Genomic DNA, 20,407 nt, shown 5'->3' with positions numbered 1-20,407 from the left:
GAGTTGTCAGATGTGAGGTTGCACCCCACCCTCACTTTCGGGAACCACAGCTTAAATATGGTGCCTTACACCGATGTTTTCCGTCGCCATCTGTCTTTAGTAGAACGAGCAGAACTCTAATTATCAATTTTTACATTGGCGCAGAGAAAACAACGAATGACAAGAAAAGGCCGTTCCCTATCAACGGCTACGCTGTGCATTTCACCCTTACGGGAAGCCAAAGATATGCTCCAGGCGAGCATCAAACTAACCAACTTAACACTATGATACGTACGCGCTTTCTACTTCTGGACTGGCACACATATGCTCAATCGTCTCTGGATCGTCAGTAAGTACGTCACATTAGATATTTCTTTTATCACGCTGCTGTAAATTAAAGTGCAGTTTCTTCAACGGCTGTCAGTTCTGCTTCTAGTTACGCTACATCGTCCTAGCAGCACCTACACACTGCGTTCAGATGTGCTCATCTCCGCCCTGGCGTTGAGCGCCTACAGCGCCTTCGCCTTCGGCCTCTGGTGGCAGGAGGGTAGCCGACACATCGCGGCGTGAGTGAAGCGCAGCGCAAGGCGGTGGTGGTGTAACGGTCAGTATGGTTGCTTCCCAAGCAATTGATCCGGGTTCGATTCCCGGCCACCGCACGACACGTACATTTTTCTTCTAGGGATATTCCACGTAACGTAACGCGATCCTCGTAACTGAGAACTGTCGCGTTACGAATAGTTTTCCTTCGCCCCACGTCTCACTCCGTGTAGCCAGTGCGCTAGTCGCCGGATTTCGTTTCACAGCATCGTGTGTCTCCATGTGTCGACTTGTCTCGACTTTGCTCGGCTGACGCGAAAGCTGACGCTTGGAAACGGGCATATATGTAGAGGGCAGGCGCGAGAAACGACTGTGAGAGACCAAAAAACGACAAACACACGACAGAACCTTTCATTTTATTGTGGCCACAGATTCGCGCCTTAGTGTACCGAGAGGCAAGAGTGGCGTCAGCGTGCTGGACAGCATCATTAACGCTAAGCAGCAACGAAAGCGAAGTAAAAAGGCAAAATGAAAGAAGCCAAATGCAGGTCGAGCTCCCAGCTGGTCACCCATCCAAGTACTAACCACGCCCAACGGTTCTTAACTACAATGAACAGACGAGAACCGCTGCACTCAGCGTGCTATGGCCGTTAGCCGCAACGCCGCGAAACGTGCAGACATATTGCTTGTTGTGCATGTCACTTGGTATTTACATGGCAGTGTCTCGCTGGAGGAAGCACTGTCTTTTACGAGAGAAAAATTAAATGGCACTTGCTGCGATCGAATACATGGCCTTTGTGTTCACAGCACGGCGCTCTAACCTACTGAGCTGACGAGCTGTGCAATGGGGCCACGTCAGCAGTCCAATACCCGGTCCACCGGCTCATCCACCTTCGTTACTGCCCTGCCAGTCATTTATACACGTATCTGCTTTCGTTGACTTTTGCTTTCTTGACGCTTGGACCCAAAAAGCACAACACAAAGAAAACGTAAACGCCCTGAGAATAGCCAAGACTCAGCAAACAAAAGTATGTTCGGCTACCGGGAATCGAATCCGGGCCGCCTGGCTGAAAGCCATGTCTCCTAACAGCTTTCCATTCCTTCTGACCGCCAGGCAATCAGACTTGCAGGGCAAGCTCCGTAATCACTGCCATCTCTAATAATATCTCTCGAACCTGTTTGCGCGTAATTTACTTGCTTTCCCGCACGAAGGAAATAGGCAGTTTTGGAATATTTAAAATTCATTGTCAGATGTGGGGTTCGAACCCACGCTCCCTTTCGGGAACCAGAGCTTAAATCTGGCGCCTTAGACCGCTCGGCCAATCTGACGTGCGAGCGCAAATAACGTGCTGCCGTCGTTTCTAGCTTCATCTCCAGAGCCTGACTGCGAAATTTGCTTGTTTTTTCTTGTGTGAAGGAAATACGTTTTTTTAGAGTATTTTAGACGAGTTGTCAGATGTGAGGTTGCACCCCACCCTCACTTTCGGGAACCACAGCTTAAATATGGTGCCTTACACCGATGTTTTCCGTCGCCATCTGTCTTTAGTAGAACGAGCAGAACTCTAATTATCAATTTTTACATTGGCGCAGAGAAAACAACGAATGACAAGAAAAGGCCGTTCCCTATCAACGGCTACGCTGTGCATTTCACCCTTACGGGAAGCCAATGATATGCTCCAGGCGAGCATCAAACTAACCAACTTAACACTATGATACGTACGCGCTTTCTACTTCTGGACTGGCACACATATGCTCAATCGTCTCTGGATCGTCAGTAAGTACGTCACATTAGATATTTCTTTTATCACGCTGCTGTAAATTAAAGTGTAGTTTCTTCAACGGCTGTCAGTTCTGCTTCTAGTTACGCTACATCGTCCTAGCAGCACCTACACACTGCGTTCAGATGTGCTCATCTCCGCCCTGGCGTTGAGCGCCTACAGCGCCTTCGCCTTCGGCCTCTGGTGGCAGGAGGGTAGCCGACACATCGCGGCGTGAGTGAAGCGCAGCGCAAGGCGGTGGTGGTGTAACGGTCAGTATGGTTGCTTCCCAAGCAATTGATCCGGGTTCGATTCCCGGCCACCGCACGACACGTACATTTTTCTTCTAGGGATATTCCACGTAACGTAACGCGATCCTCGTAACTGAGAACTGTCGCGTTACGAATAGTTTTCCTTCGCCCCACGTCTCACTCCGTGTAGCCAGTGCGCTAGTCGCCGGATTTCGTTTCACAGCATCGTGTGTCTCCATGTGTCGACTTGTCTCGACTTTGCTCGGCTGACGCGAAAGCTGACGCTTGGAAACGGGCATATATGTAGAGGGCAGGCGCGAGAAACGACTGTGAGAGACCAAAAAACGACAAACACACGACAGAACCTTTCATTTTATTGTGGCCACAGATTCGCGCCTTAGTGTACCGAGAGGCAAGAGTGGCGTCAGCGTGCTGGACAGCATCATTAACGCTAAGCAGCAACGAAAGCGAAGTAAAAAGGCAAAATGAAAGAAGCCAAATGCAGGTCGAGCTCCCAGCTGGTCACCCATCCAAGTACTAACCACGCCCAACGGTTCTTAACTACAATGAACAGACGAGAACCGCTGCACTCAGCGTGCTATGGCCGTTAGCCGCAACGCCGCGAAACGTGCAGACATATTGCTTGTTGTGCATGTCACTTGGTATTTACATGGCAGTGTCTCGCTGGAGGAAGCACTGTCTTTTACGAGAGAAAAATTAAATGGCACTTGCTGCGATCGAATACATGGCCTTTGTGTTCACAGCACGGCGCTCTAACCTACTGAGCTGACGAGCTGTGCAATGGGGCCACGTCAGCAGTCCAATACCCGGTCCACCGGCTCATCCACCTTCGTTACTGCCCTGCCAGTCATTTATACACGTATCTGCTTTCGTTGACTTTTGCTTTCTTGACGCTTGGACCCAAAAAGCACAACACAAAGAAAACGTAAACGCCCTGAGAATAGCCAAGACTCAGCAAACAAAAGTATGTTCGGCTACCGGGAATCGAATCCGGGCCGCCTGGCTGAAAGCCATGTCTCCTAACAGCTTTCCATTCCTTCTGACCGCCAGGCAATCAGACTTGCAGGGCAAGCTCCGTAATCACTGCCATCTCTAATAATATCTCTCGAACCTGTTTGCGCGTAATTTACTTGCTTTCCCGCACGAAGGAAATAGGCAGTTTTGGAATATTTAAAATTCATTGTCAGATGTGGGGTTCGAACCCACGCTCCCTTTCGGGAACCAGAGCTTAAATCTGGCGCCTTAGACCGCTCGGCCAATCTGACGTGCGAGCGCAAATAACGTGCTGCCGTCGTTTCTAGCTTCATCTCCAGAGCCTGACTGCGAAATTTGCTTGTTTTTTCTTGTGTGAAGGAAATACGTTTTTTTAGAGTATTTTAGACGAGTTGTCAGATGTGAGGTTGCACCCCACCCTCACTTTCGGGAACCACAGCTTAAATATGGTGCCTTACACCGATGTTTTCCGTCGCCATCTGTCTTTAGTAGAACGAGCAGAACTCTAATTATCAATTTTTACATTGGCGCAGAGAAAACAACGAATGACAAGAAAAGGCCGTTCCCTATCAACGGCTACGCTGTGCATTTCACCCTTACGGGAAGCCAATGATATGCTCCAGGCGAGCATCAAACTAACCAACTTAACACTATGATACGTACGCGCTTTCTACTTCTGGACTGGCACACATATGCTCAATCGTCTCTGGATCGTCAGTAAGTACGTCACATTAGATATTTCTTTTATCACGCTGCTGTAAATTAAAGTGTAGTTTCTTCAACGGCTGTCAGTTCTGCTTCTAGTTACGCTACATCGTCCTAGCAGCACCTACACACTGCGTTCAGATGTGCTCATCTCCGCCCTGGCGTTGAGCGCCTACAGCGCCTTCGCCTTCGGCCTCTGGTGGCAGGAGGGTAGCCGACACATCGCGGCGTGAGTGAAGCGCAGCGCAAGGCGGTGGTGGTGTAACGGTCAGTATGGTTGCTTCCCAAGCAATTGATCCGGGTTCGATTCCCGGCCACCGCACGACACGTACATTTTTCTTCTAGGGATATTCCACGTAACGTAACGCGATCCTCGTAACTGAGAACTGTCGCGTTACGAATAGTTTTCCTTCGCCCCACGTCTCACTCCGTGTAGCCAGTGCGCTAGTCGCCGGATTTCGTTTCACAGCATCGTGTGTCTCCATGTGTCGACTTGTCTCGACTTTGCTCGGCTGACGCGAAAGCTGACGCTTGGAAACGGGCATATATGTAGAGGGCAGGCGCGAGAAACGACTGTGAGAGACCAAAAAACGACAAACACACGACAGAACCTTTCATTTTATTGTGGCCACAGATTCGCGCCTTAGTGTACCGAGAGGCAAGAGTGGCGTCAGCGTGCTGGACAGCATCATTAACGCTAAGCAGCAACGAAAGCGAAGTAAAAAGGCAAAATGAAAGAAGCCAAATGCAGGTCGAGCTCCCAGCTGGTCACCCATCCAAGTACTAACCACGCCCAACGGTTCTTAACTACAATGAACAGACGAGAACCGCTGCACTCAGCGTGCTATGGCCGTTAGCCGCAACGCCGCGAAACGTGCAGACATATTGCTTGTTGTGCATGTCACTTGGTATTTACATGGCAGTGTCTCGCTGGAGGAAGCACTGTCTTTTACGAGAGAAAAATTAAATGGCACTTGCTGCGATCGAATACATGGCCTTTGTGTTCACAGCACGGCGCTCTAACCTACTGAGCTGACGAGCTGTGCAATGGGGCCACGTCAGCAGTCCAATACCCGGTCCACCGGCTCATCCACCTTCGTTACTGCCCTGCCAGTCATTTATACACGTATCTGCTTTCGTTGACTTTTGCTTTCTTGACGCTTGGACCCAAAAAGCACAACACAAAGAAAACGTAAACGCCCTGAGAATAGCCAAGACTCAGCAAACAAAAGTATGTTCGGCTACCGGGAATCGAATCCGGGCCGCCTGGCTGAAAGCCATGTCTCCTAACAGCTTTCCATTCCTTCTGACCGCCAGGCAATCAGACTTGCAGGGCAAGCTCCGTAATCACTGCCATCTCTAATAATATCTCTCGAACCTGTTTGCGCGTAATTTACTTGCTTTCCCGCACGAAGGAAATGGGCAGTTTTGGAATATTTAAAATTCATTGTCAGATGTGGGGTTCGAACCCACGCTCCCTTTCGGGAACCAGAGCTTAAATCTGGCGCCTTAGACCGCTCGGCCAATCTGACGTGCGAGCGCAAATAACGTGCTGCCGTCGTTTCTAGCTTCATCTCCAGAGCCTGACTGCGAAATTTGCTTGTTTTTTCTTGTGTGAAGGAAATACGTTTTTTTAGAGTATTTTAGACGAGTTGTCAGATGTGAGGTTGCACCCCACCCTCACTTTCGGGAACCACAGCTTAAATATGGTGCCTTACACCGTTGTTTTCCGTCGCCATCTGTCTTTAGTAGAACGAGCAGAACTCTAATTATCAATTTTTACATCGGCGCAGAGAAAACAACGAATGACAAGAAAAGGCCGTTCCCTATCAACGGCTACGCTGTGCATTTCACCCTTACGGGAAGCCAATGATATGCTCCAGGCGAGCATCAAACTAACCAACTTAACACTATGATATGTACGCGCTTTCTACTTCTGGACTGGCACACATATGCTCAATCGTCTCTGGATCGTCAGTAAGTACGTCACATTAGATATTTCTTTTATCACGCTGCTGTAAATTAAAGGGCAGTTTCTTCAACGGCTGTCAGTTCTGCTTCTAGTTACGCAACATCGTCCTAGCAGCACCTACACACTGCGTTCAGATGTGCTCACCTCCGCCCTGGCGTTGAGCGCCTACAGCGCCTTCGCCTTCGGCCTCTGGTGGCAGGAGGGTAGCCGACACATCGCGGCGTGAGTGAAGCACAGCGCAAGGCGGTGGTGGTGTAACGGTCAGCATGGTTGCTTCCAAAGCAGTTGATCCGGGTTCGATTCCCGGCCACCGCACGACACGTACATTTTTCTTCTAGGGATATTCCACGTAACGTAACGCGATCCTCGTAACTGAGAACTGTCGCGTTACGAATAGTTTTCCTTCGCCCCACGTCTCACTCCGTGTAGCCAGTGCGCTAGTCGCCGGATTTCGTTTCACAGCATCGTGTGTCTCCATGTGTCGACTTGTCTCGACTTTGCTCGGCTGACGCGAAAGCTGACGCTTGGAAACGGGCATATATGTAGAGGGCAGGCGCGAGAAACGACTGTGAGAGACCAAAAAACGACAAACACACGACAGAACCTTTCATTTTATTGTGGCCACAGATTCGCGCCTTAGTGTACCGAGAGGCAAGAGTGGCGTCAGCGTGCTGGACAGCATCATTAACGCTAAGCAGCAACGAAAGCGAAGTAAAAAGGCAAAATGAAAGAAGCCAAATGCAGGTCGAGCTCCCAGCTGGTCACCCATCCAAGTACTAACCACGCCCAACGGTTCTTAACTACAATGAACAGACGAGAACCGCTGCACTCAGCGTGCTATGGCCGTTAGCCGCAACGCCGCGAAACGTGCAGACATATTGCTTGTTGTGCATGTCACTTGGTATTTACATGGCAGTGTCTCGCTGGAGGAAGCACTGTCTTTTACGAGAGAAAAATTAAATGGCACTTGCTGCGATCGAATACATGGCCTTTGTGTTCACAGCACGGCGCTCTAACCTACTGAGCTGACGAGCTGTGCAATGGGGCCACGTCAGCAGTCCAATACCCGGTCCACCGGCTCATCCACCTTCGTTACTGCCCTGCCAGTCATTTATACACGTATCTGCTTTCGTTGACTTTTGCTTTCTTGACGCTTGGACCCAAAAAGCACAACACAAAGAAAACGTAAACGCCCTGAGAATAGCCAAGACTCAGCAAACAAAAGTATGTTCGGCTACCGGGAATCGAATCCGGGCCGCCTGGCTGAAAGCCATGTCTCCTAACAGCTTTCCATTCCTTCTGACCGCCAGGCAATCAGACTTGCAGGGCAAGCTCCGTAATCACTGCCATCTCTAATAATATCTCTCGAACCTGTTTGCGCGTAATTTACTTGCTTTCCCGCACGAAGGAAATAGGCAGTTTTGGAATATTTAAAATTCATTGTCAGATGTGGGGTTCGAACCCACGCTCCCTTTCGGGAACCAGAGCTTAAATCTGGCGCCTTAGACCGCTCGGCCAATCTGACGTGCGAGCGCAAATAACGTGCTGCCGTCGTTTCTAGCTTCATCTCCAGAGCCTGACTGCGAAATTTGCTTGTTTTTTCTTGTGTGAAGGAAATACGTTTTTTTAGAGTATTTTAGACGAGTTGTCAGATGTGAGGTTGCACCCCACCCTCACTTTCGGGAACCACAGCTTAAATATGGTGCCTTACACCGATGTTTTCCGTCGCCATCTGTCTTTAGTAGAACGAGCAGAACTCTAATTATCAATTTTTACATTGGCGCAGAGAAAACAACGAATGACAAGAAAAGGCCGTTCCCTATCAACGGCTACGCTGTGCATTTCACCCTTACGGGAAGCCAATGATATGCTCCAGGCGAGCATCAAACTAACCAACTTAACACTATGATACGTACGCGCTTTCTACTTCTGGACTGGCACACATATGCTCAATCGTCTCTGGATCGTCAGTAAGTACGTCACATTAGATATTTCTTTTATCACGCTGCTGTAAATTAAAGTGCAGTTTCTTCAACGGCTGTCAGTTCTGCTTCTAGTTACGCTACATCGTCCTAGCAGCACCTACACACTGCGTTCAGATGTGCTCATCTCCGCCCTGGCGTTGAGCGCCTACAGCGCCTTCGCCTTCGGCCTCTGGTGGCAGGAGGGTAGCCGACACATCGCGGCGTGAGTGAAGCACAGCGCAAGGCGGTGGTGGTGTAACGGTCAGCATGGTTGCTTCCCAAGCAGTTGATCCGGGTTCGATTCCCGGCCACCGCACGACACGTACATTTTTCTTCTAGGGATATTCCACGTAACGTAACGCGATCCTCGTAACTGAGAACTGTCGCGTTACGAATAGTTTTCCTTCGCCCCACGTCTCACTCCGTGTAGCCAGTGCGCTAGTCGCCGGATTTCGTTTCACAGCATCGTGTGTCTCCATGTGTCGACTTGTCTCGACTTTGCTCGGCTGACGCGAAAGCTGACGCTTTGAAACGGGCATATATGTAGAGGGCAGGCGCGAGAAACGACTGTGAGAGACCAAAAAACGACAAACACACGACAGAACCTTTCATTTTATTGTGGCCACAGATTCGCGCCTTAGTGTACCGAGAGGCAAGAGTGGCGTCAGCGTGCTGGACAGCATCATTAACGCTAAGCAGCAACGAAAGCGAAGTAAAAAGGCAAAATGAAAGAAGCCAAATGCAGGTCGAGCTCCCAGCTGGTCACCCATCCAAGTACTAACCACGCCCAACGGTTCTTAACTACAATGAACAGACGAGAACCGCTGCACTCAGCGTGCTATGGCCGTTAGCCGCAACGCCGCGAAACGTGCAGACATATTGCTTGTTGTGCATGTCACTTGGTATTTACATGGCAGTGTCTCGCTGGAGGAAGCACTGTCTTTTACGAGAGAAAAATTAAATGGCACTTGCTGCGATCGAATACATGGCCTTTGTGTTCACAGCACGGCGCTCTAACCTACTGAGCTGACGAGCTGTGCAATGGGGCCACGTCAGCAGTCCAATACCCGGTCCACCGGCTCATCCACCTTCGTTACTGCCCTGCCAGTCATTTATACACGTATCTGCTTTCGTTGACTTTTGCTTTCTTGACGCTTGGACCCAAAAAGCACAACACAAAGAAAACGTAAACGCCCTGAGAATAGCCAAGACTCAGCAAACAAAAGTATGTTCGGCTACCGGGAATCGAATCCGGGCCGCCTGGCTGAAAGCCATGTCTCCTAACAGCTTTCCATTCCTTCTGACCGCCAGGCAATCAGACTTGCAGGGCAAGCTCCGTAATCACTGCCATCTCTAATAATATCTCTCGAACCTGTTTGCGCGTAATTTACTTGCTTTCCCGCACGAAGGAAATAGGCAGTTTTGGAATATTTAAAATTCATTGTCAGATGTGGGGTTCGAACCCACGCTCCCTTTCGGGAACCAGAGCTTAAATCTGGCGCCTTAGACCGCTCGGCCAATCTGACGTGCGAGCGCAAATAACGTGCTGCCGTCGTTTCTAGCTTCATCTCCAGAGCCTGACTGCGAAATTTGCTTGTTTTTTCTTGTGTGAAGGAAATACGTTTTTTTAGAGTATTTTAGACGAGTTGTCAGATGTGAGGTTGCACCCCACCCTCACTTTCGGGAACCACAGCTTAAATATGGTGCCTTACACCGATGTTTTCCGTCGCCATCTGTCTTTAGTAGAACGAGCAGAACTCTAATTATCAATTTTTACATTGGCGCAGAGAAAACAACGAATGACAAGAAAAGGCCGTTCCCTATCAACGGCTACGCTGTGCATTTCACCCTTACGGGAAGCCAATGATATGCTCCAGGCGAGCATCAAACTAACCAACTTAACACTATGATACGTACGCGCTTTCTACTTCTGGACTGGCACACATATGCTCAATCGTCTCTGGATCGTCAGTAAGTACGTCACATTAGATATTTCTTTTATCACGCTGCTGTAAATTAAAGTGCAGTTTCTTCAACGGCTGTCAGTTCTGCTTCTAGTTACGCTACATCGTCCTAGCAGCACCTACACACTGCGTTCAGATGTGCTCATCTCCGCCCTGGCGTTGAGCGCCTACAGCGCCTTCGCCTTCGGCCTCTGGTGGCAGGAGGGTAGCCGACACATCGCGGCGTGAGTGAAGCGCAGCGCAAGGCGGTGGTGGTGTAACGGTCAGTATGGTTGCTTCCCAAGCAATTGATCCGGGTTCGATTCCCGGCCACCGCACGACACGTACATTTTTCTTCTAGGGATATTCCACGTAACGTAACGCGATCCTCGTAACTGAGAACTGTCGCGTTACGAATAGTTTTCCTTCGCCCCACGTCTCACTCCGTGTAGCCAGTGCGCTAGTCGCCGGATTTCGTTTCACAGCATCGTGTGTCTCCATGTGTCGACTTGTCTCGACTTTGCTCGGCTGACGCGAAAGCTGACGCTTGGAAACGGGCATATATGTAGAGGGCAGGCGCGAGAAACGACTGTGAGAGACCAAAAAACGACAAACACACGACAGAACCTTTCATTTTATTGTGGCCACAGATTCGCGCCTTAGTGTACCGAGAGGCAAGAGTGGCGTCAGCGTGCTGGACAGCATCATTAACGCTAAGCAGCAACGAAAGCGAAGTAAAAAGGCAAAATGAAAGAAGCCAAATGCAGGTCGAGCTCCCAGCTGGTCACCCATCCAAGTACTAACCACGCCCAACGGTTCTTAACTACAATGAACAGACGAGAACCGCTGCACTCAGCGTGCTATGGCCGTTAGCCGCAACGCCGCGAAACGTGCAGACATATTGCTTGTTGTGCATGTCACTTGGTATTTACATGGCAGTGTCTCGCTGGAGGAAGCACTGTCTTTTACGAGAGAAAAATTAAATGGCACTTGCTGCGATCGAATACATGGCCTTTGTGTTCACAGCACGGCGCTCTAACCTACTGAGCTGACGAGCTGTGCAATGGGGCCACGTCAGCAGTCCAATACCCGGTCCACCGGCTCATCCACCTTCGTTACTGCCCTGCCAGTCATTTATACACGTATCTGCTTTCGTTGACTTTTGCTTTCTTGACGCTTGGACCCAAAAAGCACAACACAAAGAAAACGTAAACGCCCTGAGAATAGCCAAGACTCAGCAAACAAAAGTATGTTCGGCTACCGGGAATCGAATCCGGGCCGCCTGGCTGAAAGCCATGTCTCCTAACAGCTTTCCATTCCTTCTGACCGCCAGGCAATCAGACTTGCAGGGCAAGCTCCGTAATCACTGCCATCTCTAATAATATCTCTCGAACCTGTTTGCGCGTAATTTACTTGCTTTCCCGCACGAAGGAAATAGGCAGTTTTGGAATATTTAAAATTCATTGTCAGATGTGGGGTTCGAACCCACGCTCCCTTTCGGGAACCAGAGCTTAAATCTGGCGCCTTAGACCGCTCGGCCAATCTGACGTGCGAGCGCAAATAACGTGCTGCCGTCGTTTCTAGCTTCATCTCCAGAGCCTGACTGCGAAATTTGCTTGTTTTTTCTTGTGTGAAGGAAATACGTTTTTTTAGAGTATTTTAGACGAGTTGTCAGATGTGAGGTTGCACCCCACCCTCACTTTCGGGAACCACAGCTTAAATATGGTGCCTTACACCGATGTTTTCCGTCGCCATCTGTCTTTAGTAGAACGAGCAGAACTCTAATTATCAATTTTTACATTGGCGCAGAGAAAACAACGAATGACAAGAAAAGGCCGTTCCCTATCAACGGCTACGCTGTGCATTTCACCCTTACGGGAAGCCAATGATATGCTCCAGGCGAGCATCAAACTAACCAACTTAACACTATGATACGTACGCGCTTTCTACTTCTGGACTGGCACACATATGCTCAATCGTCTCTGGATCGTCAGTAAGTACGTCACATTAGATATTTCTTTTATCACGCTGCTGTAAATTAAAGTGTAGTTTCTTCAACGGCTGTCAGTTCTGCTTCTAGTTACGCTACATCGTCCTAGCAGCACCTACACACTGCGTTCAGATGTGCTCATCTCCGCCCTGGCGTTGAGCGCCTACAGCGCCTTCGCCTTCGGCCTCTGGTGGCAGGAGGGTAGCCGACACATCGCGGCGTGAGTGAAGCGCAGCGCAAGGCGGTGGTGGTGTAACGGTCAGTATGGTTGCTTCCCAAGCAATTGATCCGGGTTCGATTCCCGGCCACCGCACGACACGTACATTTTTCTTCTAGGGATATTCCACGTAACGTAACGCGATCCTCGTAACTGAGAACTGTCGCGTTACGAATAGTTTTCCTTCGCCCCACGTCTCACTCCGTGTAGCCAGTGCGCTAGTCGCCGGATTTCGTTTCACAGCATCGTGTGTCTCCATGTGTCGACTTGTCTCGACTTTGCTCGGCTGACGCGAAAGCTGACGCTTGGAAACGGGCATATATGTAGAGGGCAGGCGCGAGAAACGACTGTGAGAGACCAAAAAACGACAAACACACGACAGAACCTTTCATTTTATTGTGGCCACAGATTCGCGCCTTAGTGTACCGAGAGGCAAGAGTGGCGTCAGCGTGCTGGACAGCATCATTAACGCTAAGCAGCAACGAAAGCGAAGTAAAAAGGCAAAATGAAAGAAGCCAAATGCAGGTCGAGCTCCCAGCTGGTCACCCATCCAAGTACTAACCACGCCCAACGGTTCTTAACTACAATGAACAGACGAGAACCGCTGCACTCAGCGTGCTATGGCCGTTAGCCGCAACGCCGCGAAACGTGCAGACATATTGCTTGTTGTGCATGTCACTTGGTATTTACATGGCAGTGTCTCGCTGGAGGAAGCACTGTCTTTTACGAGAGAAAAATTAAATGGCACTTGCTGCGATCGAATACATGGCCTTTGTGTTCACAGCACGGCGCTCTAACCTACTGAGCTGACGAGCTGTGCAATGGGGCCACGTCAGCAGTCCAATACCCGGTCCACCGGCTCATCCACCTTCGTTACTGCCCTGCCAGTCATTTATACACGTATCTGCTTTCGTTGACTTTTGCTTTCTTGACGCTTGGACCCAAAAAGCACAACACAAAGAAAACGTAAACGCCCTGAGAATAGCCAAGACTCAGCAAACAAAAGTATGTTCGGCTACCGGGAATCGAATCCGGGCCGCCTGGCTGAAAGCCATGTCTCCTAACAGCTTTCCATTCCTTCTGACCGCCAGGCAATCAGACTTGCAGGGCAAGCTCCGTAATCACTGCCATCTCTAATAATATCTCTCGAACCTGTTTGCGCGTAATTTACTTGCTTTCCCGCACGAAGGAAATGGGCAGTTTTGGAATATTTAAAATTCATTGTCAGATGTGGGGTTCGAACCCACGCTCCCTTTCGGGAACCAGAGCTTAAATCTGGCGCCTTAGACCGCTCGGCCAATCTGACGTGCGAGCGCAAATAACGTGCTGCCGTCGTTTCTAGCTTCATCTCCAGAGCCTGACTGCGAAATTTGCTTGTTTTTTCTTGTGTGAAGGAAATACGTTTTTTTAGAGTATTTTAGACGAGTTGTCAGATGTGAGGTTGCACCCCACCCTCACTTTCGGGAACCACAGCTTAAATATGGTGCCTTACACCGTTGTTTTCCGTCGCCATCTGTCTTTAGTAGAACGAGCAGAACTCTAATTATCAATTTTTACATCGGCGCAGAGAAAACAACGAATGACAAGAAAAGGCCGTTCCCTATCAACGGCTACGCTGTGCATTTCACCCTTACGGGAAGCCAATGATATGCTCCAGGCGAGCATCAAACTAACCAACTTAACACTATGATATGTACGCGCTTTCTACTTCTGGACTGGCACACATATGCTCAATCGTCTCTGGATCGTCAGTAAGTACGTCACATTAGATATTTCTTTTATCACGCTGCTGTAAATTAAAGGGCAGTTTCTTCAACGGCTGTCAGTTCTGCTTCTAGTTACGCAACATCGTCCTAGCAGCACCTACACACTGCGTTCAGATGTGCTCATCTCCGCCCTGGCGTTGAGCGCCTACAGCGCCTTCGCCTTCGGCCTCTGGTGGCAGGAGGGTAGCCGACACATCGCGGCGTGAGTGAAGCACAGCGCAAGGCGGTGGTGGTGTAACGGTCAGCATGGTTGCTTCCCAAGCAGTTGATCCGGGTTCGATTCCCGGCCACCGCACGACACGTACATTTTTCTTCTAGGGATATTCCACGTAACGTAACGCGATCCTCGTAAATGAGAACTGTCGCGTTACGAATAGTTTTCCTTCGCCCCACGTCTCACTCCGTGTAGCCAGTGCGCTAGTCGCCGGATTTCGTTTCACAGCATCGTGTGTCTCCATGTGTCGACTTGTCTCGACTTTGCTCGGCTGACGCGAAAGCTGACGCTTGGAAACGGGCATATATGTAGAGGGCAGGCGCGAGAAACGACTGTGAGAGACCAAAAAACGACAAACACACGACAGAACCTTTCATTTTATTGTGGCCACAGATTCGCGCCTTAGTGTACCGAGAGGCAAGAGTGGCGTCAGCGTGCTGGACAGCATCATTAACGCTAAGCAGCAACGAAAGCGAAGTAAAAAGGCAAAATGAAAGAAGCCAAATGCAGGTCGAGCTCCCAGCTGGTCACCCATCCAAGTACTAACCACGCCCAACGGTTCTTAACTACAATGAACAGACGAGAACCGCTGCACTCAGCGTGCTATGGCCGTTAGCCGCAACGCCGCGAAACGTGCAGACATATTGCTTGTTGTGCATGTCACTTGGTATTTACATGGCAGTGTCTCGCTGGAGGAAGCACTGTCTTTTACGAGAGAAAAATTAAATGGCACTTGCTGCGATCGAATACATGGCCTTTGTGTTCACAGCACGGCGCTCTAACCTACTGAGCTGACGAGCTGTGCAATGGGGCCACGTCAGCAGTCCAATACCCGGTCCACCGGCTCATCCACCTTCGTTACTGCCCTGCCAGTCATTTATACACGTATCTGCTTTCGTTGACTTTTGCTTTCTTGACGCTTGGACCCAAAAAGCACAACACAAAGAAAACGTAAACGCCCTGAGAATAGCCAAGACTCAGCAAACAAAAGTATGTTCGGCTACCGGGAATCGAATCCGGGCCGCCTGGCTGAAAGCCATGTCTCCTAACAGCTTTCCATTCCTTCTGACCGCCAGGCAATCAGACTTGCAGGGCAAGCTCCGTAATCACTGCCATCTCTAATAATATCTCTCGAACCTGTTTGCGCGTAATTTACTTGCTTTCCCGCACGAAGGAAATAGGCAGTTTTGGAATATTTAAAATTCGTTGTCAGATGTGGGGTTCGAACCCACGCTCCCTTTCGGGAACCAGAGCTTAAATCTGGCGCCTTAGACCGCTCGGCCAATCTGACGTGCGAGCGCAAATAACGTGCTGCCGTCGTTTCTAGCTTCATCTCCAGAGCCTGACTGCGAAATTTGCTTGTTTTTTCTTGTGTGAAGGAAATACGTTTTTTTAGAGTATTTTAGACGAGTTGTCAGATGTGAGGTTGCACCCCACCCTCACTTTCGGGAACCACAGCTTAAATATGGTGCCTTACACCGATGTTTTCCGTCGCCATCTGTCTTTAGTAGAACGAGCAGAACTCTAATTATCAATTTTTACATTGGCGCAGAGAAAACAACGAATGACAAGAAAAGGCCGTTCCCTATCAACGGCTACGCTGTGCATTTCACCCTTACGGGAAGCCAATGATATGCTCCAGGCGAGCATCAAACTAACCAACTTAACACTATGATACGTACGCGCTTTCTACTTCTGGACTGGCACACATATGCTCAATCGTCTCTGGATCGTCAGTAAGTACGTCACATTAGATATTTCTTTTATCACGCTGCTGTAAATTAAAGTGCAGTTTCTTCAACGGCTGTCAGTTCTGCTTCTAGTTACGCTACATCGTCCTAGCAGCACCTACACACTGCGTTCAGATGTGCTCATCTCCGCCCTGGCGTTGAGCGCCTACAGCGCCTTCGCCTTCGGCCTCTGGTGGCAGGAGGGTAGCCGACACATCGCGGCGTGAGTGAAGCACAGCGCAAGGCGGTGGTGGTGTAACGGTCAGCATGGTTGCTTCCCAAGCAGTTGATCCGGGTTCGATTCCCGGCCACCGCACGACACGTACATTTTTCTTCTAGGGATATTCCACGTAACGTAACGCGATCCTCGTAACTGAGAACTGTCGCGTTACGAATAGTTTTCCTTCGCCCCACGTCTCACTCCGTGTAGCCAGTGCGCTAGTCGCCGGATTTCGTTTCACAGCATCGTGTGTCTCCATGTGTCGACTTGTCTCGACTTTGCTCGGCTGACGCGAAAGCTGACGCTTGGAAACGGGCATATATGTAGAGGGCAGGCGCGAGAAACGACTGTGAGAGACCAAAAAACGACAAACACACGACAGAACCTTTCATTTTATTGTGGCCACAGATTCGCGCCTTAGTGTACCGAGAGGCAAGAGTGGCGTCAGCGTGCTGGACAGCATCATTAACGCTAAGCAGCAACGAAAGCGAAGTAAAAAGGCAAAATGAAAGAAGCCAAATGCAGGTCGAGCTCCCAGCTGGTCACCCATCCAAGTACTAACCACGCCCAACGGTTCTTAACTACAATGAACAGACGAGAACCGCTGCACTCAGCGTGCTATGGCCGTTAGCCGCAACGCCGCGAAACGTGCAGACATATTGCTTGTTGTGCATGTCACTTGGTATTTACATGGCAGTGTCTCGCTGGAGGAAGCACTGTCTTTTACGAGAGAAAAATTAAATGGCACTTGCTGCGATCGAATACATGGCCTTTGTGTTCACAGCACGGCGCTCTAACCTACTGAGCTGACGAGCTGTGCAATGGGGCCACGTCAGCAGTCCAATACCCGGTCCACCGGCTCATCCACCTTCGTTACTGCCCTGCCAGTCATTTATACACGTATCTGCTTTCGTTGACTTTTGCTTTCTTGACGCTTGGACCCAAAAAGCACAACACAAAGAAAACGTAAACGCCCTGAGAATAGCCAAGACTCAGCAAACAAAAGTATGTTCGGCTACCGGGAATCGAATCCGGGCCGCCTGGCTGAAAGCCATGTCTCCTAACAGCTTTCCATTCCTTCTGACCGCCAGGCAATCAGACTTGCAGGGCAAGCTCCGTAATCACTGCCATCTCTAATAATATCTCTCGAACCTGTTTGCGCGTAATTTACTTGCTTTCCCGCACGAAGGAAATAGGCAGTTTTGGAATATTTAAAATTCATTGTCAGATGTGGGGTTCGAACCCACGCTCCCTTTCGGGAACCAGAGCTTAAATCTGGCGCCTTAGACCGCTCGGCCAATCTGACGTGCGAGCGCAAATAACGTGCTGCCGTCGTTTCTAGCTTCATCTCCAGAGCCTGACTGCGAAATTTGCTTGTTTTTTCTTGTGTGAAGGAAATACGTTTTTTTAGAGTATTTTAGACGAGTTGTCAGATGTGAGGTTGCACCCCACCCTCACTTTCGGGAACCACAGCTTAAATATGGTGCCTTACACCGATGTTTTCCGTCGCCATCTGTCTTTAGTAGAACGAGCAGAACTCTAATTATCAATTTTTACATTGGCGCAGAGAAAACAACGAATGACAAGAAAAGGCCGTTCCCTATCAACGGCTACGCTGTGCATTTCACCCTTACGGGAAGCCAATGATATGCTCCAGGCGAGCATCAAACTAACCAACTTAACACTATGATACGTACGCGCTTTCTACTTCTGGACTGGCACACATATGCTCAATCGTCTCTGGATCGTCAGTAAGTACGTCACATTAGATATTTCTTTTATCACGCTGCTGTAAATTAAAGTGCAGTTTCTTCAACGGCTGTCAGTTCTGCTTCTAGTTACGCTACATCGTCCTAGCAGCACCTACACACTGCGTTCAGATGTGCTCATCTCCGCCCTGGCGTTGAGCGCCTACAGCGCCTTCGCCTTCGGCCTCTGGTGGCAGGAGGGTAGCCGACACATCGCGGCGTGAGTGAAGCGCAGCGCAAGGCGGTGGTGGTGTAACGGTCAGTATGGTTGCTTCCCAAGCAATTGATCCGGGTTCGATTCCCGGCCACCGCACGACACGTACATTTTTCTTCTAGGGATATTCCACGTAACGTAACGCGATCCTCGTAACTGAGAACTGTCGCGTTACGAATAGTTTTCCTTCGCCCCACGTCTCACTCCGTGTAGCCAGTGCGCTAGTCGCCGGATTTCGTTTCACAGCATCGTGTGTCTCCATGTGTCGACTTGTCTCGACTTTGCTCGGCTGACGCGAAAGCTGACGCTTGGAAACGGGCATATATGTAGAGGGCAGGCGCGAGAAACGACTGTGAGAGACCAAAAAACGACAAACACACGACAGAACCTTTCATTTTATTGTGGCCACAGATTCGCGCCTTAGTGTACCGAGAGGCAAGAGTGGCGTCAGCGTGCTGGACAGCATCATTAACGCTAAGCAGCAACGAAAGCGAAGTAAAAAGGCAAAATGAAAGAAGCCAAATGCAGGTCGAGCTCCCAGCTGGTCACCCATCCAAGTACTAACCACGCCCAACGGTTCTTAACTACAATGAACAGACGAGAACCGCTGCACTCAGCGTGCTATGGCCGTTAGCCGCAACGCCGCGAAACGTGCAGACATATTGCTTGTTGTGCATGTCACTTGGTATTTACATGGCAGTGTCTCGCTGGAGGAAGCACTGTCTTTTACGAGAGAAAAATTAAATGGCACTTGCTGCGATCGAATACATGGCCTTTGTGTTCACAGCACGGCGCTCTAACCTACTGAGCTGACGAGCTGTGCAATGGGGCCACGTCAGCAGTCCAATACCCGGTCCACCGGCTCATCCACCTTCGTTACTGCCCTGCCAGTCATTTATACACGTATCTGCTTTCGTTGACTTTTGCTTTCTTGACGCTTGGACCCAAAAAGCACAACACAAAGAAAACGTAAACGCCCTGAGAATAGCCAAGACTCAGCAAACAAAAGTATGTTCGGCTACCGGGAATCGAATCCGGGCCGCCTGGCTGAAAGCCATGTCTCCTAACAGCTTTCCATTCCTTCTGACCGCCAGGCAATCAGACTTGCAGGGCAAGCTCCGTAATCACTGCCATCTCTAATAATATCTCTCGAACCTGTTTGCGCGTAATTTACTTGCTTTCCCGCACGAAGGAAATGGGCAGTTTTGGAATATTTAAAATTCATTGTCAGATGTGGGGTTCGAACCCACGCTCCCTTTCGGGAACCAGAGCTTAAATCTGGCGCCTTAGACCGCTCGGCCAATCTGACGTGCGAGCGCAAATAACGTGCTGCCGTCGTTTCTAGCTTCATCTCCAGAGCCTGACTGCGAAATTTGCTTGTTTTTTCTTGTGTGAAGGAAATACGTTTTTTAGAGTATTTTAGACGAGTTGTCAGATGTGAGGTTGCACCCCACCCTCACTTTCGGGAACCACAGCTTAAATATGGTGCCTTACACCGTTGTTTTCCGTCGCCATCTGTCTTTAGTAGAACGAGCAGAACTCTAATTATCAATTTTTACATCGGCGCAGAGAAAACAACGAATGACAAGAAAAGGCCGTTCCCTATCAACGGCTACGCTGTGCATTTCACCCTTACGGGAAGCCAATGATATGCTCCAGGCGAGCATCAAACTAACCAACTTAACACTATGATACGTACGCGCTTTCTACTTCTGGACTGGCACACATATGCTCAATCGTCTCTGGATCGTCAGTAAGTACGTCACATTAGATATTTCTTTTATCACGCTGCTGTAAATTAAAGGGCAGTTTCTTCAACGGCTGTCAGTTCTGCTTCTAGTTACGCAACATCGTCCTAGCAGCACCTACACACTGCGTTCAGATGTGCTCACCTCCGCCCTGGCGTTGAGCGCCTACAGCGCCTTCGCCTTCGGCCTCTGGTGGCAGGAGGGTAGCCGACACATCGCGGCGTGAGTGAAGCACAGCGCAAGGCGGTGGTGGTGTAACGGTCAGCATGGTTGCTTCCCAAGCAGTTGATCCGGGTTCGATTCCCGGCCACCGCATGACACGTACATTTTTCTTCTAGGGATATTCCACGTAACGTAACGCGATCCTCGTAACTGAGAACTGTCGCGTTACGAATAGTTTTCCTTCGCCCCACGTCTCACTCCGTGTAGCCAGTG

The 20,407-nt window shown here is 49.7% G+C and overlaps 21 non-coding genes across 21 annotated transcripts; 11 read left to right on the top strand and 10 right to left on the bottom strand.

Moving 5' to 3' along the window:
• Positions 1–566: 566 nt before the first annotated feature.
• On the top strand, positions 567–638 carry Trnag-ccc (transfer RNA glycine (anticodon CCC)). Its single transcript has one exon. It is a non-coding gene; the product is annotated as a tRNA-Gly (tRNA).
• A 1,126-nt stretch (positions 639–1,764) lies between these two features.
• On the bottom strand, positions 1,765–1,848 carry Trnal-uaa (transfer RNA leucine (anticodon UAA)). The gene has a single exon. It is a non-coding gene; the product is annotated as a tRNA-Leu (tRNA).
• A 683-nt stretch (positions 1,849–2,531) lies between these two features.
• On the top strand, positions 2,532–2,603 carry Trnag-ccc (transfer RNA glycine (anticodon CCC)). The gene has a single exon. It is a non-coding gene; the product is annotated as a tRNA-Gly (tRNA).
• Positions 2,604–3,729: 1,126 nt separating this feature from the next.
• On the bottom strand, positions 3,730–3,813 carry Trnal-uaa (transfer RNA leucine (anticodon UAA)). The gene has a single exon. It is a non-coding gene; the product is annotated as a tRNA-Leu (tRNA).
• A 683-nt stretch (positions 3,814–4,496) lies between these two features.
• On the top strand, positions 4,497–4,568 carry Trnag-ccc (transfer RNA glycine (anticodon CCC)). Its single transcript has one exon. It is a non-coding gene; the product is annotated as a tRNA-Gly (tRNA).
• Positions 4,569–5,694: 1,126 nt separating this feature from the next.
• Trnal-uaa (transfer RNA leucine (anticodon UAA)) lies at positions 5,695–5,778 on the bottom strand. Its single transcript has one exon. It is a non-coding gene; the product is annotated as a tRNA-Leu (tRNA).
• Positions 5,779–6,461: 683 nt separating this feature from the next.
• On the top strand, positions 6,462–6,533 carry Trnaw-cca (transfer RNA tryptophan (anticodon CCA)). Its single transcript has one exon. It is a non-coding gene; the product is annotated as a tRNA-Trp (tRNA).
• A 1,126-nt stretch (positions 6,534–7,659) lies between these two features.
• On the bottom strand, positions 7,660–7,743 carry Trnal-uaa (transfer RNA leucine (anticodon UAA)). Its single transcript has one exon. It is a non-coding gene; the product is annotated as a tRNA-Leu (tRNA).
• Positions 7,744–8,426: 683 nt separating this feature from the next.
• Trnag-ccc (transfer RNA glycine (anticodon CCC)) lies at positions 8,427–8,498 on the top strand. Its single transcript has one exon. It is a non-coding gene; the product is annotated as a tRNA-Gly (tRNA).
• A 1,126-nt stretch (positions 8,499–9,624) lies between these two features.
• On the bottom strand, positions 9,625–9,708 carry Trnal-uaa (transfer RNA leucine (anticodon UAA)). Its single transcript has one exon. It is a non-coding gene; the product is annotated as a tRNA-Leu (tRNA).
• Positions 9,709–10,391: 683 nt separating this feature from the next.
• On the top strand, positions 10,392–10,463 carry Trnag-ccc (transfer RNA glycine (anticodon CCC)). Its single transcript has one exon. It is a non-coding gene; the product is annotated as a tRNA-Gly (tRNA).
• A 1,126-nt stretch (positions 10,464–11,589) lies between these two features.
• Trnal-uaa (transfer RNA leucine (anticodon UAA)) lies at positions 11,590–11,673 on the bottom strand. Its single transcript has one exon. It is a non-coding gene; the product is annotated as a tRNA-Leu (tRNA).
• A 683-nt stretch (positions 11,674–12,356) lies between these two features.
• On the top strand, positions 12,357–12,428 carry Trnag-ccc (transfer RNA glycine (anticodon CCC)). The gene has a single exon. It is a non-coding gene; the product is annotated as a tRNA-Gly (tRNA).
• Positions 12,429–13,554: 1,126 nt separating this feature from the next.
• Trnal-uaa (transfer RNA leucine (anticodon UAA)) lies at positions 13,555–13,638 on the bottom strand. The gene has a single exon. It is a non-coding gene; the product is annotated as a tRNA-Leu (tRNA).
• Positions 13,639–14,321: 683 nt separating this feature from the next.
• Positions 14,322–14,393, top strand: Trnag-ccc (transfer RNA glycine (anticodon CCC)). The gene has a single exon. It is a non-coding gene; the product is annotated as a tRNA-Gly (tRNA).
• Positions 14,394–15,519: 1,126 nt separating this feature from the next.
• Trnal-uaa (transfer RNA leucine (anticodon UAA)) lies at positions 15,520–15,603 on the bottom strand. Its single transcript has one exon. It is a non-coding gene; the product is annotated as a tRNA-Leu (tRNA).
• A 683-nt stretch (positions 15,604–16,286) lies between these two features.
• Trnag-ccc (transfer RNA glycine (anticodon CCC)) lies at positions 16,287–16,358 on the top strand. Its single transcript has one exon. It is a non-coding gene; the product is annotated as a tRNA-Gly (tRNA).
• Positions 16,359–17,484: 1,126 nt separating this feature from the next.
• Trnal-uaa (transfer RNA leucine (anticodon UAA)) lies at positions 17,485–17,568 on the bottom strand. Its single transcript has one exon. It is a non-coding gene; the product is annotated as a tRNA-Leu (tRNA).
• A 683-nt stretch (positions 17,569–18,251) lies between these two features.
• On the top strand, positions 18,252–18,323 carry Trnag-ccc (transfer RNA glycine (anticodon CCC)). The gene has a single exon. It is a non-coding gene; the product is annotated as a tRNA-Gly (tRNA).
• A 1,126-nt stretch (positions 18,324–19,449) lies between these two features.
• Positions 19,450–19,533, bottom strand: Trnal-uaa (transfer RNA leucine (anticodon UAA)). Its single transcript has one exon. It is a non-coding gene; the product is annotated as a tRNA-Leu (tRNA).
• A 682-nt stretch (positions 19,534–20,215) lies between these two features.
• On the top strand, positions 20,216–20,287 carry Trnag-ccc (transfer RNA glycine (anticodon CCC)). Its single transcript has one exon. It is a non-coding gene; the product is annotated as a tRNA-Gly (tRNA).
• The last annotated feature ends 120 nt before the right edge of the window (positions 20,288–20,407 follow it).

The sequence above is a fragment of the Schistocerca cancellata genome, chromosome 2, assembly GCF_023864275.1.
Source record: "Schistocerca cancellata isolate TAMUIC-IGC-003103 chromosome 2, iqSchCanc2.1, whole genome shotgun sequence".
Lineage (NCBI taxonomy): Eukaryota > Metazoa > Arthropoda > Insecta > Orthoptera > Acrididae > Schistocerca > Schistocerca cancellata.
This window is presented reverse-complemented; position numbering and strand designations above follow the sequence as displayed.